This window comes from Oncorhynchus masou, chromosome 32 (assembly GCF_036934945.1).
Source record: "Oncorhynchus masou masou isolate Uvic2021 chromosome 32, UVic_Omas_1.1, whole genome shotgun sequence".
NCBI lineage: Eukaryota > Metazoa > Chordata > Actinopteri > Salmoniformes > Salmonidae > Oncorhynchus > Oncorhynchus masou.
This window is the reverse complement of record NC_088243.1, coordinates 750,718-767,765: the sequence shown is the minus strand read 5'-3', so window position 1 is coordinate 767,765 and position 17,048 is coordinate 750,718. Positions and strand designations below refer to the sequence as shown.

The 17,048-nt window shown below is 37.3% G+C and overlaps 1 pseudogene; it reads right to left on the bottom strand.

The window, feature by feature from the left end:
* Positions 1-221: 221 nt before the first annotated feature.
* The window catches only part of LOC135525444 (mitochondrial amidoxime-reducing component 1-like), a 33,084-nt pseudogene continuing 16,257 nt past the window's right edge, over positions 222-17,048 (bottom strand).

Here is a 17,048-nt window from a genome sequence, read left to right as displayed (position 1 = left end):
ATTGGTCTTTTGTCCATATCAGATCAGCTCTGAAAAGAGCTGTGATTAATCAAAAGAACAATTAGTGGAAAAAAAGATCAGAATTGTGTTGCCTGTGTAAACGCAGCCACAGTGGTCCCAGAGCGTGTGTGTGTTTTGATCAGGCCACACCCTCCACACACACCAAATTGGAGAAAACATACCTCAAGGCTGTTGAAAAATGGTGCGCAAAAAAACATCACTGAATGTAGCAAAAACTTTTATTGAACTGAACGCACCCCGGTAGACTTGCCCTCTCAGCACTAGCACTGTTTGATTGATTGGTTGTTTTCCTTTCCATGAAAAACATTTATATTTTCAAGCTCATACAGAACACACATTAAAACCAACTACAAATGTTCTGAATCATAAAAAGTTTTTTTTTTTTTTTAACAAATCCTATTTTTTCCCCCATATAATCTTCAGCCTACTTAGAATGATTTAACTGCAAAATATGACAAGCGCATTCTGTTCTATTTGTTATTTTGTGACTTTCTAATAATCAATGCCATCACACTACTACATGTAACGCATATATTATAGTAGCTAGTCTTCCATCCATCTCAGTGGCTGGTCTTGTACACCACATCTCCAACCTGGAGTACCCCGGTCTTGCTGACGATATACATCTGTCCAAACAGTGGTGCGGCCTTATAGATGTTCTTCTGGGATGGGTCACACATTCGATAGCTGGGAAGCAAATCAAACCGTATGAGTTAATAACTTCTAGAAGCAATTACTTGTTCTAGTTGTTCTATCACAGAAGTCACATTGTGCTTAATCACAGATGGCAGTTTTTCCAGAGAGAATCAAATTTGTAATGCATTGTGGGTCAATTGTGACTGACTGATCTTCAAATAATAATGAGTAGTTATTTATGATGCAAGGTGATTTGTAGATCATTCCGTCGGCAGGTACTTGCACTATGAAACTGCAAATATCGAACAAACCCAAAGACAGACAAATCCCACACTGAACAAAAATATAAAACGCAAAGATTTTATTGAGTTACAGTTCATATAAAGAAATCAATTAATTGAAATAAATACATTTAGGTCCCTAATTTATGAATTTCACATGACTGGGAATACAGATATGCATCTGTTGGTCTCAGAGCTTGGGGTGTGGATCAGAAAACCAGTCAGTATCTGGTGTAATGTAAATGTGTGACCACCATTGGCCTCATGCAGCGCGACACATCTCCTTCACATAGAGTTGATCAGCAGCTGAAACTCGTCAGATCTTTTTCACCTTGTTTCTATTGAACCATACAAATAAAGGAATTGTTATTAGTTATATGAAGAGTGCCTTGGTCCTCCTTTTTGTTGATCAGGCTGTTGATTGTGGCCTGTGGAATGTTGTCCCACTCCTCTTCAATGACTGTGTTTAGATGTTGGATATTGTCGGGAACTGGAACACGCTGTCGATCCAGAGCATCCCAAACATGCTCAATGGGTGACATGTCTAGTGAGTATGCAGACCATAAAAGAACTGGGACGTTTTCAGCTTCCAGGAATTGTGTACAGACAGATCCTCGCGACATGGGGCCATGCATTATCATGCTGAAACATGAGGTGATGGTGGTGGATGAATGGCATGACAATGGGCCTCAGGATCTCGTCACGGTATCTTTGTGCATTCAAACTGCCATCGATAAAATGCAATTGTGTTTGTTGTCCATAGCTTATGTCTGCCCATACCATAACCCCACCGCCACCATGGGGCACTCTGTTCACAACGTTGACATCAGCAATTTTCTCGCCCACACACCATACACGCTGTCGGCCATGTAGACAGGATGAGATGCCATCTGCTCGGTACAGTTGAAATCGGGATTCATCCGTGAAGAGCTCACTTCTCCAGGGTGTCAGAGGTCATCGAAGGTGAGCATTACCCCACTGAAGTCAATTGCGATGCTGAACGGTTGGACGACCAAATAAAAAACATTTAAAAAAGAAGTTGGAGGAGGCTTATGGTTGAGAAATGAACATTCGACAATCTGGCAACAGCTCTGGTGGAAATTCCTGCAGCCAGCATGCCAATTGCACACTCCCTCATAATTTGACATCTGTGGCATTATGTTGTGTGACAAAACAGCGCATTTTATAATGGCCTTTTATTGTACCCAGCACAAGGTGCAGCTGTGTAACGATCATGCTGTTTAATCAGCTTTTTGATATGCCGCACCTGTCAGGTGGATGGATTATCTTGGTGGAGGAGAAATACTCACTAACAGGGATGTAAACAAATTTGTGCCCAAAAGTTGAGATTAATAAGCTTTTGGTGTGTATGGAACATTTGTGGGATCTTTTATTTCAGCTCATGAAACAAGGGACTCAACACTTTACATGTTGCGTTTATTATTTTTGTTCAGTGTAAATATAGTGCCAGCTACTCTTGTTACCTTTTGAGTGTGTCCAGTGGTTGTTTCCTGCTGATGACTCCTGTTTCAGGGTCAACCGTGGTGGAGATGCATCTGGTAAGGATGACAAATGAGGATGACATCCTTTACTTATCACCTTAATAGTAGTTTTATATAATGTTGGGTTCTGAGGTCCTGAGAAAATGAAAATATACAGTGGGGAACATGTAAAAAAAAAAAAAAAAAAAAAAGTAAAAAAAAAAAGTTTGATCTAAAGTGACAGTATATTTTCAATAAATACTGTAAAAGTGCAATTTATTGAAAATATACTGTCACTTTAGATCAAACTTTTTTTTTTTTACATGTTTTTTTGTGTGTTTTTTTTACTGATACTTGTAAAAAAATATTATTTTTTATCAGGCAATAATAACTGTTAATCTGTCACTGTGTTTCTGCATTCATGCATTCAGTTTAATGCGTCAAGCAGATTACAGGTTCTTTGCCATTTCTGAAACCTGGCAACGTTTAAGACATGTATTTCATGTTGTAATGTTAACAAGGTACCCAAAAGTAGTTTGAAGTAATGTTTTAATTTTATTAGCTAAACAATACCTGTTTAAACAGCGAAATTGTCACTGAAATTAGCCTTAAAATGCAAATTAATTACTTAAAAATCACACAATGTCATTTTCTGGATTTTTGTTTTAGATTCCGTCTCTAACAGTTGAAGTGTACCTATGATTCAATTTTTTTTTTTACAGACCTCTACATGCTTTGTAAGTAGGAAAACCTGCCAAATCTTCCGTGTATCAAATACTTGTTCTCCCCACTGTACTTATTCATGTTACTGGGGGAGTGCTGAGCTTTAGACGTTCGACATCAGAAGTTAATGGTTGTAGGAGGACGGTTGTGCAGGGAAGCGAGTACATGTGGCAGGCATTGATTTTTATTTTATTTTTATTTACCTTTATTTTACTAGGCAAGTCAGTTAAGAACAAATTCTTATTTTCAATGACGGCCTAGGAACAGTGGGTTAACTGCCTGTTCAGGGGCAGAACGACAGATTTGTACCTTGTCAGCTCAGGGATTCGAACTTGCAACCTTTCGGTTACTAGTCCAACGCTCTAACCACTAGGCTACCCTGCCCTGATAAGCGGAGAGGGCCATAGATTAGTGGTGAAGGGGGGGGGGGGGGTTGAGGTCAAGTCAGGTCACGTTAAGGGAGAAATAAACGTTTATGGCCCGTATCACTTAGTGTCCTGTCGAGCAGTAAAGATTAAACGTTTGTACAGCTATGGAACATTTTCTTCTGCAACGTGACCCTAATGAACTACCTTCCAGTGCTGCATTATAACAATGGCTGAAATAGTACTCACACACAACTATTTCATAAATACTATATAAACACAGGGTCACTATATTATATAAACACAGGGTCACTATATTATATAAACACAGGGTCACTATACTATATAAACACAGGGTCACTATACTATATAAACACAGGGTCACTATATTATATAAACACAGGGTCACTATACTATATAAACACAGGGTCACTATAATATATACAACTATATAAACACAGGGTCACTATACTATATAAACACAGGGTCACTATACTATATAAACACAGGGTCACTATATTATATAAACACAGGGTCACTATACTATATAAACACAGGGTCACTATATTATATAAACACAGGGTCACTATATTATATAAACACAGGGTCACTATAATATATACAACTATATAAACACAAGGTCACTATACTATATAAACACAGGGTCACTATACTATATAAACACAGGGTCACTATACTATATAAACACAGGGTCACTATATTATATAAACACAGGGTCACTATACTATATAAACACAGGGTCACTATATTATATAAACACAGGGTCACTATATTATATAAACACAGGGTCACTATATTATATAAACACAGGGTCACTATATTATATAAACACAGGGTCACTATATTATATAAACACAGGGTCACTATATTATATAAACACAGGGTCACTATATTATATAAACACAGGGTCACTATATTATATAAACACAGGGTCACTATATTATATAAACACAGGGTCACTATATTATATAAACACAGGGTCACTATATTATATAAACACAGGGTCACTATACTATATAAACACAGGGTCACTATACTATATAAACACAGGGTCACTATATTATATAAACACAGGGTCACTATAATATATACAACTATATAAACACAGGGTCACTATATTATATAAACACAGGGTCACTATATTATATAAACACAGGGTCACTATATTATATAAACACAGGGTCACTATATTATATAAACACAGGGTCACTATATTATATAAACACAGGGTCACTATATTATATAAACACAGGGTCACTATACTATATAAACACAGGGTCACTATATTATATAAACACAGGGTCACTATACTATATAAACAGAGGGTCACTATATTATATAAACACAGGGCCACTATATTATATAAACACAGGGTCACTATATTATATAAACACAGGGTCACTATATTATTTAAACACAGGGTCACTGTATTATTTAAACACAGGGTCACTGTATTATTTAAACACAGGGTCACTGTATTATATAAACACAGGGTCACTATATTATATAAACACAGGGTCACTATAATATATACAACTATATAAACACAGGGTCACTATACTATATAAACACAGGGTCACTATACTATATAAACACAGGGTCACTATATTATATAAACACAGGGTCACTATATTATATAAACACAGGGTCACTATATTATATAAACACAGGGTCACTATAATATATACAACTATATAAACACAGGGTCACTATACTATATAAACACAGGGTCACTATACTATATAAACACAGGGTCACTATATTATATAAACACAGGGTCACTATATTATTTAAACACAGGGTCACTATATTATTTAAACACAGGGTCACTGTATTATTTAAACACAGGGTCACTATTATATAAACACAGGGTCACTATATTATATAAACACAGGGTCACTATAATATATACAACTATATAAACACAGGGTCACTATACTATATAAACACAGGGTCACTATACTATATAAACACAGGGTCACTATATTATATAAACACAGGGTCACTATATTATATAAACACAGGGTCACTATATTATATAAACACAGGGTCACTATATTATATAAACACAGGGTCACTATAATATATACAACTATATAAACACAGGGTCACTATACTATATAAACACAGGGTCACTATACTATATAAACACAGGGTCACTATATTATATAAACACAGGGTCACTATAATATATACAACTATATAAACACAGGGTCACTATATTATATACAACTATATAAACACAGGGTCTCTATATTATATAAACACAGGGTCACTATATTATATAAACACAGGGTCACTATATTATATAAACACAGGGTCACTATATTATATAAACACAGGGTCACTATATTATATAAACACAGGGTCACTATATTATATAAACACAGGGTCACTATATTATATAAACACAGGGTCACTATACTATATAAACACAGGGTCACTATACTATATAAACACAGGGTCACTATACTATATAAACACAGGGTCACTATACTATATAAACACAGGGTCACTATATTATATAAACACAGGGTCACTATACTATATAAACACAGGGTCACTATACTATATAAACACAGGGTCACTATATTATATAAACACAGGGTCACTATATTATATAATATATAAACACAGGGTCACTATAATATATACAACTATATAAACACAGGGTCACTATATTATATAAACACAGGGTCACTATATTATATAAACACAGGGTCACTATACTATATAAACACAGGGTCACTATACTATATAAACACAGGGTCACTATACTATATAAACACAGGGTCACTATACTATATAAACACAGGGTCACTATACTATATAAACACAGGGTCACTATATTATATAAACACAGGGTCACTATATTATATAAACACAGGGTCACTATATTATATAAACACAGGGTCACTATATTATATAAACACAGGGTCACTATATTATATAAATGACAGGGTCACTATATTATATAAACACAGGGTCACTATATTATATAAACACAGGGTCACTATACTATATAAACACAGGGTCACTATATTATATAAACACAGGGTCACTATACTATATAAACACAGGGTCACTATATTATATAAACACAGGGGTCACTATATTATATAAACACAGGGTCACTATACTTGTATAAACACAGGGTCACTATATATATAAACACAGGGTCACTATACTATATAAACACAGGGTCACTATACTATATAAACACAGGGTCACTATACTATATAAACACAGGGTCACTATACTATATAAACACAGGGTCACTATACTATATAAACACAGGGTCACTATACTATATAAACACAGGGTCACTATATTATATAAACACAGGGTCACTATGTTATATACATCTATATAAACACGACAATAGCAAACCTTGCTTGTGCCCGTAGCAACGGGAGGAAGTTTGTGATGATAAATGATGATCAGTAGTTAAGACCACATTACCTCCCACACGCCATCACACGGTGCAGCCGCACATTGCCAATCTGAATATCTTCCCAAGAATCCTAACCGAGAGGAAGATTAAATTAACGTTATGGGAATATAATTAGTATCCTAAAACCCCAACACACTGGAACAAAGTAATGACTAAGTAGAATTACAAGAGGCCACTTTTAGCCTCAAAAGACCAGGATATTCCCCATAGAATGACATGTAGAATAACATAGAAACTCTGGATATACCAATTAAACCTCCTCAATTATAGAATTAACAAGATTTACAAAAATGTATGATGTTGTTTGGTATATATGTGATATTGTTGGATGTTGTTGGTGGATGTTGGATGTTGTTGGTTGATGTTGTTGGTTGATGTATGATGTTGTTGGTTGATGTATGATGTTGGTTGATGTTTGATGTTGGTTGATGTATGATGTTGTTGGTTGATGTATGATGTTGTTGGTTGATGTATGATGTTGGTTGATGTATGATGTTGTTGGTTGATGTATGATGTTGTTGGTTGATGTATGATGTTGTTGGTTGATGTATGATGTTGTTGGTTGATGTATGATGTTGTTGGTTGATGTATGATGTTGTTGGTTGATGTATGATGTTGTTGGTTGATGTATGATGTTGTTGGTTGATGTATGATGTTGGATGATGTTGTTGGTTGATGTTGTTGGTTGATGTATGATGTTGGTTGATGTATGATGTTGTTGGTTGATGTATGATGTTGTTGGTTGATGTATAATGTTTGATGTTGGTTGATGTATAATGTTTGATGTTGGTTGATGTATAATGTTTGATGTTGGTTGATGTATAATGTTTAATGTTGGTTGATGTATAATGTTTGATGTTGGTTGATGTATAATGTTTGATGTTGGTTGATGTATAATGTTTGATGTTGGTTGATGTATGATGTTGTTGGTTGATGTTGGTTGATGTATGATGTTGTTGGTTGATGTATGATGTTGTTGGTTGATGTATGATGTTGTTGGTTGATGTATGATGTTTTTGGTTGATGTTGGTTGATGTATGATGTTGATGTAGTTGGTTGTTGGTTGATGTATGATGTTGTTGGTTGATGTATGATGTTGTTGGTTGATGTATAATGTTTGATGTTGGTTGATGTATAATGTTTGATGTTGGTTGATGTATGATGTTGTTGGTTGATGTATGATGTTGATGTAGTTGGTTGTTGGTTGATGTATGATGTTGTTGGTTGATGTATGATGTTGTTGGTTGATGTATGATGTTGTTGGTTGATGTATAATGTTTGATGTTGGTTGATGTATGATGTTGTTGGTTGATGTATGATGTTGTTGGTTGATGTATGATGTTGTTGGTTGATGTATGATGTTGTTGGTTGATGTATGATGTTGTTGGTTGATGTATGATGTTGTTGGTTGATGTATAATGTTTGATGTTGGTTGATGTATGATGTTGTTGGTTGATGTTGGTTGATGTATGATGTTGTTGGTTGATGTATGATGTTGTTGGTTGATGTTGGTTGATGTATGATGTTGATGTAGTTGGTTGATGTATGATGTTGATGTTGTTGGTTGATGTATGATGTTGTTGGTTGATGTATGATGTTGTTGGTTGATGTATGATGTTGTTGGTTGATGTATAATGTTTGATGTTGGTTGATGTATGATGTTGTTGGTTGATGTATGATGTTGTTGGTTGATGTATGATGTTGTTGGTTGATGTATGATGTTGTTGGTTGATGTATGATGTTGTTGGTTGATGTATAATGTTTGATGTTGGTTGATGTATGATGTTGTTGGTTGATGTTGGTTGATGTATGATGTTGATGTTGGTTGATGTATGATGTTGTTGGTTGATGTTGGTTGATGTATGATGTTGTTGGTTGATGTTGGTTGATGTATGATGTTGTTGGTTGATGTTGTTGGTTGATGTTTGATGTTGGTTGATGTTGTTGGTTGATGTTGATGGTTGATGTATGATGTTGTTGGTTGATGTATGATGTTTGATGTTGGTTGATGTATGATGTTGTTGGTTGATGTTGGTTGATGTTGGTTGATGTATGATGTTGTTGGTTGATGTATGATGTTGTTGGTTGATGTTGGTTGATGTATGATGTTGTTGGTTGATGTATGATGTATGATGTTGTTGGTTGATGTATGATGTTGTTGGTTGATGTATGATGTTGTTGGTTGATGTATGATGTTGGTTGATGTATGATGTTTGGTCAATGTTGTTTGATGTATGATGTTGTTGGTTGATGTATGATGTTGTTGGTTGAGGTTGGTTGATGTATGATGTTGTTGGTTGATGTTGGTTGATGTATGTTGTTGTTGGTTGATGTATGATGTTGTTGGTTGATGTATGATGATGTTGGTTGATGTATGATGTTGTTGGTTGATGTATGATGTTGGTCGATGTATGATGTTGGTCGATGTTGTTGGTTGATGTATGATGTTGTTGGTTGATGTATGATGTTGATGTTTGATGTTGTTGGTTGATGTTTGATGTTGGTTGATGTATGATGTTGGTTGATGTTGGTTGATGTATGATGTTGGTTGATGTTGATGTTGTTGTTGATGTATGATGTTGGTTGATGTTGGTTGATGTATGATGTTGGTTGATGTATGATGTTGGTTGATGTTGTATGATGTTGTTGTTGATGTTTGATGTTGTTGGTTGATGTTGGTTGATGTATGATGTTGTTGTTGATGTATGATGTTGGTTGATGTATGATGTTGGTTGATGTATGATGTTGATGTTGGTTGATGTATGATGTTGTTGGTTGATGATGTTGGTTGATGTATGATGTTGGTTGATGTATGATGTTGTTGATGTTGATGTTTGATGTTTGATGTTGTTGGTTGTTGGTTGATGTATGATGTTGGTCGATGTTGGTTGATGTATGTTGTTGTTGGTTGATGTTTGATGTTGTTGGTTGATGTATGATGTTGATGTATGATGTTGTTGGTTGATGTATGATGTTGTTGGTTGATGTATAATGTTTGATGTTGGTTGATGTATGATGTTGTTGGTTGATGTTGGTTTATGTATGATGTTGTTGGTTGATGTATGATGTTGTTGGTTGATGTATCATGTTTGATGTTGTTGGTTGATGTATGATGTTGGTCGATGTTGGTTGATGTATGTTGTTGTTGGTTGATGTTTGATGTTGTTGGTTGATGTATGATGTTGATGTATGATGTATGATGTTGTTGGTTGATGTATGATGTTGTTGGTTGATGTATAATGTTTGATGTTGGTTGATGTATGATGTTGTTGGTTGATGTTGGTTGATGTATGATGTTGTTGGTTGATGTATGTTGTTGATGTATGTTGTTGGTTGATGTATGATGTATGATGTTGTTGGTTGATGTATGATGTTGGTTGATGTATGATGTTGGTCGATGTTGTTGGTTGATGTTGGTTGATGATGTTGTTGGTTGATGTATGATGTTGGTTGATGTATGATGTTTTGGTTGATGTATGATGTTGTTGGTTGATGTATGATGTATGATGTTGTTGGTTGATGTATGATGTTGGTCGATGTATGATGTTGTTGGTTGATGTATGATGTTGTTGGTTGATGTATGATGTATGATGTTGTTGGTTGATGTATGATGTTGGTCGATGTTGTTTGATGTATGATGTTGTTGGTTGATGTATGATGTTGTTGGTTGATGTTTGATGTTGTTGGTTGATGTTTGTTGTTGTTGGTTGATGTTTGTTGTTGTTGGTTGATGTATGTTGTTGTTGGTTGATGTATGATGTTGTTGGTTGATGTATGATGTTGTTGGTTGATGTATGATGTTGTTGGTTGATGTATGATGTTGTTGGTTGATGTTTGATGTTGTTGGTTGATGTTTGATGTTGTTGGTTGATGTTTGATATTGTTGGTTGATGTTTGATATTGTTGGTTGATGTTTGATGTTGTTGGTTGATGTTTGATGTTGTTGGTTGATGTTTGATGATGTTGGTTGATGTATGATGTTGTTGGTTGATGTATGATGTTGTTGGTTGATGTATGATGTTGTTGGTTGATGTATGATGTTGTTGGTTGATGTATGATGTTGTTGGTTGATGTTGGTTGATGTATGATGTTGTTGGTTGATGTATGATGTTGTTGGTTGATGTATGATGTTGTTGGTTGATGTATGATGTTGTTGGTTGATGTTGGTTGATGTATGATGTTGGTTGATGTTGGTTGATGTATGATGTTGGTTGATGTATGATGTTGGTTGATGTTGGTTGATGTATGATGTTGGTTGATGTTGGTTGATGTTGTTGGTTGATGTTGTTGGTTGATGATGTTGGTTGATGTATGATGTTGTTGGTTGATGTTGGTTGATGTATGATGTTGTTGGTTGATGTTTGATGTTGTTGGTTGATGTATGATGTTGGTCGATGTTGGTTGATGTTTTGATGTTTGTTGTTGGTTGATGTATGATGTTGATGTATGATGTTGTTGGTTGATGTATGATGTTGTTGGTTGATGTATAATGTTTGATGTTGGTTGATGTATGATGTTGTTGGTTGATGTTGGTTGATGTATGATGTTGTTGGTTGATGTTGATGTATGATGTTGTTGGTTGATGTATGATGTTGTTGGTTGATGTATGATGTTGTTGGTTGATGTATGTTGTTGTTGGTTGATGTATGATGTTGTTGGTTGATGTATGATGTTGTTGGTTGATGTTTGATGTTGTTGGTTGATGTTTGATGTTGTTGGTTGATGTTTGATGTTGGTTGATGTATGATGTTGTTGGTTGATGTATGATGTTGTTGGTTGATGTATGATATTGTTGGTTGATGTATGATGTTGTTGGTTGATGTATGATGTTGTTGGTTGATGTATGATGTTGTTGGTTGATGTATGATGTTGGTTGATGTATGATGTTGTTGGTTGATGTTGTTTGATGTATGATGTTGTTGGTTGATGTATGATGTTGGTCGATGTTGTTTGATGTATGATGTTGTTGGTTGATGTATGATGTTGTTGGTTGATGTTGGTTGATGTATGATGTTGTTGGTTGATGTATGATGTATGATGTTGTTGGTCGATGTTGTTTGATGCATGATGTTGGTTGATGTATGATGTTGTTGGTTGATGTTTGATGTTGTTGGTTGATGTTTGATGTTGGTTGATGTATGATGTTGGTTGATGTATGATGTTGTTGGTTGATGTATGATGTTGTTGGTTGATGTATGATATTGTTGGTTGATGTATGATGTTGTTGGTTGATGTATGATGTTGGTTGGTTGATGTTGGTTGATGTTTGATGTTGGTTGATGTATGATGTTGTTGGTTGATGTTGGTTGATGTATGATGTTGTTGGTTGATGTATGATGTTGTTGGTTGATGTTGGTTGATGTATGATGTTTGATGTTGATGTTGTTGGTTGATGTATGATGTTGATTTGGTTGATGTTGGTTGATGATGTTGGTTGATGTTTGATGATGTTTGATGATGTTGGTTGATGTTGGTTGATGTTTGATGATGTTGGTTGATGTATGATGTTGTTGGTTGATGTATGATGTTGTTGGTTGATGTTGGTTGATGTATGATGTTGTTGGTTGATGTATGATGTTGTTGGTTGATGTTGGTTGATGTATGATGTTGTTGGTTGATGTATGATGTTGTTGGTTGATGTTCGTTGATGTATGATGTTGGTTGATGTTTGATGTTGTTGGTTGATGTTTTGTTTGATGTTATGTGTGTTGATGTGTGATGTTGTGTTGATGTGGTGTGGTGATGTTATGTGGTGTGGTGTGTGGTGTGATGTGTGATGTGGTGTGATGTGGTGGTGATGTGGTGTGATGTGGTGTGGTGTTGGTGTGTGATGTGATTTGGTGATGGTGTGTGATGTGATGTGTGATGTGATTTGTGATGTGATGTCACGTGGTGTGGTGTGATGTGTTGATGCTGTGTATGATGGTGGTTGATGTGTTGATGCTGTGATGGATGTGTCGATGCTGTGTGATGTGTTGATGCTGTGTGATGTGTGATGCTGTGTGATGTGTGCATGGTGATGAAGCTTAAAGCAATAACACTGTACCTCGTCAAAAGCATCACAATCACTGACCACGATGTTGGGTCGGAACCGTGCCACGGTGACCTCCTTCTTGGTTGAGTCTGCTGCTCAGGTCCTTCACAGAGGCTTCAGACAGCAGCATGATAGGGCCAAGGTCATTGTACACTATCTAGACAACAACATGACAGGACCAAATGTCAGGGTACACAACAACATGACAGGATCAAATGTCAGAGTACACAACAACATGACAGGACCAAATGTCAGGGTACACAACAACATGACAGGACCAAATGTCAGGGACACAACAACATGACAGGATCAAATGTCAGGGTACACAACAACATGACAGGACCAAATGTCAGGGTACACAACAACATGACAGGACCAAATGTCAGGGTACACATGAACATGTTGTTGTTGGTTGATGACAGGACCAAATGTCAGGGTTGACACAACCTAGGGATGTCGCTGAGGTAAGTCGGACAGGCTCTCATGATGAGATAGCCCTGCCTGTGACTTAAAATTTAGTGTCACCCTTGACCTAAAAAGAGAATTTCCTCTGGTTTTAATGGTTACGTATGAGGTTGGTTTCCTGACTGGGAGACCAGGGTTCAGATCCTACCTGTGACAGATACAGAGTCTGACAATAATTAGGATATGCTGCACGTTGTGTTGTTGAACCCAGACTCACATGGAGTGAAAACAACGTTGTTGGTTGAAGACTTCCAGAACTTTCTGAAATCAGTCGTGTTGAGGACGATGAAAAATCAGGAAAATAAATTAAACAATTTACAGTCATGAAGTAGTTCTTATTTATATCTATATCTCTCATGCCGTCCCTGGAGGGGGTGATGTCATGAGTGGGTTGATTCACTGATGTGGTCATCCTGTTGGGTTGATGTTGGTTGATGTTGTGTTGTTGGTTGATGAGATCTTTGCGGGCTATACTCAGCTTTGTCTCAGGATGGTAAGTTGGTGGTTGAAGATATCCCTCCAGTGGTGTGGGGGTTGTGCTTTGGCATAGTGGGTGGGGTTATATCCTTCCTGTTTGGCCCTGTCCGTTGGGGTGTCCTCGGGTGGGGCCACAGTGTCTCCTGATGTATCCTGTCTCAGCCTCCAGTATTTATGCTGCAGTAGTTTTGATGTGTCGGGGGATGTGGGGTCAGTTTGTTATATCTGGAGTACTTCTCCTGTCCAATTCGGTGTCCTGTGTGAATCTAAGTGTGCGTTCTCTAATTCTCTCCTTCTCTCTGATGGAGGACCTGAGCCCTAGGACCATGCCCCAGGACTACCTGACATGATGACTTGGTTGCTGTCCCCAGTCCACCTGGCCGTATGATGTTGGTTGATGCTGCTGCTCCAGTTTCAACTGAACCGTTGGCCCTAGGACCATGCCCCAGGACTACTTGACATGATGACTCCTTGCTGTCCCCAGTCCACCTGGGTTGATGTGCTGCTGCTCCAGTTTCAACTGTTCTGCCTTATTATTATTTGACCATGCTGGTCATTTATGAACATTTGAACATCTTGGCCATGTTCTGTTATAATCTCTACCCGGCACAGCCAGAAGAGGACTGGCCACCCCACATAGCCTGGTTCCTCTCTAGGTTTCTTCCTGGTTTTGGCTTTTCTAGGGAGTTTTTCCTAGCCACCGTGGTTGATACACCTGCATTGCTTGCTGTTTGGGGTTTTAGGCTGGGTTTCTGTTCAGCACTTTGAGATATCAGCTGATGTACGAAGGGCTATATAAATAAATTTGATTTGATTTTGATTTGTGTTTCTTTGATCATGAAGGGAATAATGGTGACATTATAGGTGTGTGTTTAGAAAACTACGAGTCCTACTTTATTTAAACTTTTCTTATCCAGGAAGTCAAATCAATCAAATATTATTTGCGACCCTTTGCGACTCTTTTCAGTCTTTATGTTACATTGGATAAAAGTACAGACACAGAGTTTCTATAAGACACTGTAGACGGAGGAAGCTGTCACGCCCTGATCTGTTTCACCTGTCCCTGTGATTGTCTCCACCCCCTCCAGGTGTCGCTGATTATCCCCAGTGTATTTATCCCTGTGTTTCCTGTCTCTCTGTTCCAGTGTATTTATCCCTGTGTTTCCTGTCTCTCTGTAACAGTGTATTTATCTCTGTACCAGTGTATTTATCCCTGTACCAGTGTATTTCTCTGTACCAGTGTATTTATCCCTGTCTCTGTACCAGTGTATTTATCTCTGTACCAGTGTATTTATCCCTGTCTCTCTGTACCAGTGTATTTATCCCTGTACCAGTGTATTTATCCCTGTCTCTCTGTAACAGTGTATTTATCCCTGTACCAGTGTATTTATCCCTGTCTCTCTGTAACAGTGTATTTATCCCTGTACCAGTGTATTTATCCCTGTCTCTCTGTACCAGTGTATTTATCTCTGTACCAGTGTATTTATCCCTGTCTCTCTGTACCAGTGTATTTATCTCTGTACCAGTGTATTTATCCCTGTCTCTCTGTACCAGTGTATTTATCCCTGTACCAGTGTATGTTATCCCTGTACCAGTGTATTTATCCCTGTCTCTCTGTACCAGTGTATTTATCCCTGTACCAGTGTATTTATCCCTGTCTCTCTGTACCAGTGTATTTATCCCTGTACCAGTGTATTTATCCCTGTCTCTCTGTAACAGTGTATTTATCCCTGTACCAGTGTATTTATCCCTGTGTCTCTCTGTACCAGTGTATTTATCCCTGTACCAGTGTATTTATCCCTGTCTCTCTGTACCAGTGTATTTATCCCTGTACCAGTGTATTTATCCCTGTCTCTCTGTAACAGTGTATTTATCCCTGTACCAGTGTATTTATCCCTGTACCAGTGTATTTATCCCTGTCTCTCTGTACCAGTGTATTTATCCCTGTGTTTCCTGTCTCTCTGTACCAGTGTATTTATCCCTGTGTTTCCTGTCTCTCTGTGCCAGTGTATTTATCCCTGTGTGTCCTGTCTCTCTGTACCAGTGTATTTATCCCTGTGTTTCCTGGCTCTCCGTAACAGTGTATTTATCCCTGTGTTTCCTGGCTCTCTGTACCAGTGTATTTATCCCTGTACCAGTGTATTTATCCCTGTGTTTGCTGTCTCTCTGTGCCAGTGTATTTATCCCTGTGTTTGCTGTCTCTCTGTGCCAGTGTATTTATCCCTGTGTTTCCTGTCTCTCTGTGCCAGTGTATTTATCCCTGTGTGTCCTGTCTCTCTGTACCAGTGTATTTATCCCTGTGTGTCCTGTCTCTCTGTACCAGTGTATTTATCCCTGTGTCTCTGTACCAGTGTATTTATCCCTGTGTTTCCTGTCTCTCTGTGCCAGTGTATTTATCCCTGTGTTTCCTGTCTCTCTGTGCCAGTGTATTTATCCCTGTGTTTCCTGTCTCTCTGTGCCAGTATTTATCCCTGTGTTTCCTGTCTCTCTGTACCAGTGTATTTATCCCTGTGTTTCCTGTCTCTCTGTTCCAGTGTATTTATCCCTGTGTTTGCTGTCTCTCTGTAACAGTGTATTTATCCCTGTGTTTCCTGTCTCTCTGTAACAGTGTATTTATCCCTGTACCAGTGTATTTATCTCTGTACCAGTGTATTTATCCCTGTCTCTCTGTACCAGTGTATTTATCCCTGTGTTTCCTGTCTCTCTGTAACAGTGTATTTATCCCTGTGTTTCCTGTCTCTCTGTAAAAGTGTCATATATTTAGAAAATAAATACTTTCACTAAATTGCAAAAAAATGGATTCTCTGAACATCATCTCAAACAAGTTACCCCATTAGGGAAGCCATTTATCCATGGTAACAGAGACCAGGAAGTGCCATTTGACAGAGAATCTTTGAGTGACAGAATGGACACTCTTTCTCCTGAATATCCCTGCCCCCTTATCATCTCAACCAATCATGGCTAGGCGAGATTCTGTATTTTCTCTGTGTCTAAACAGCTTAGTGACTTCACATATGTATAAATTACATACAGGTTTGTTATTAAGGCACATTCTGATCAAATGTTTACTTTTTTTTTACATTCAAATGA